Genomic DNA, 739 nt, shown 5'->3' with positions numbered 1-739 from the left:
ATCAACTGATGCATGGTAAAAAAAAAAGTCATAATGCTCTTTTGCATCATAAATGAGAACATCAGCATCATAGAGTGCTAATAGCCCCTTGCTATGTTTGAACTGGCACTGACAGACAGTAGTTGACTGACAGTCAACTACCAAGCTTGTGCTGGCTAAGCCTTTGCTGCCCAACTTTTTCTTGAATGGTGAGAACAAGAGTCAGTTAGGTAAAGTCATCAAGCAGCTCATGGCTGTGTTATGACATCACCCTATGCAGGCAAGCATTTGCTTCAGCATGAGACAGATGCAATTGAGATGTTTGAAGTTGGTGGCTCTATAGTAGGGTGTATGACAATCAGGCATTGGCTGTGAGGAAAGCTAACTGGATGTGAATGAAGGCTGGGACAAACATAAATGCAATGATTAATCATTACTGTCACACCCAGTTCTACTTGTATCCCATGATAGAAAATTAGGATTTTCGAGAATTGCATCCTAGGGAAGTGTGTAGGGAAGCAGTTTTGGAGGGACTGTGTGCAGAGAAGTGGAGGGAAACAGCTGTTTAGGTGATAATTGATATCTGAAATTTCCCTATGATTTTGGACACCACCACATGCATGCAACTGCATAGCATTCTTAAAATCTGTCAGTCTGCACCATTTGGCATTCTTAGGTTTGGACTCTATACTTAAACTTCCAACCATTATAAAATGTGATGAGACTGCACTTTAGCTTTACCAGCACGCAAAACATTGTG

Source organism: Penaeus monodon, chromosome 31 (genome assembly GCF_015228065.2).
Source record: "Penaeus monodon isolate SGIC_2016 chromosome 31, NSTDA_Pmon_1, whole genome shotgun sequence".
NCBI classification, from domain to species: Eukaryota; Metazoa; Arthropoda; class Malacostraca; order Decapoda; family Penaeidae; genus Penaeus; species Penaeus monodon.
Note: the sequence above shows the minus strand (reverse complement) of the source record.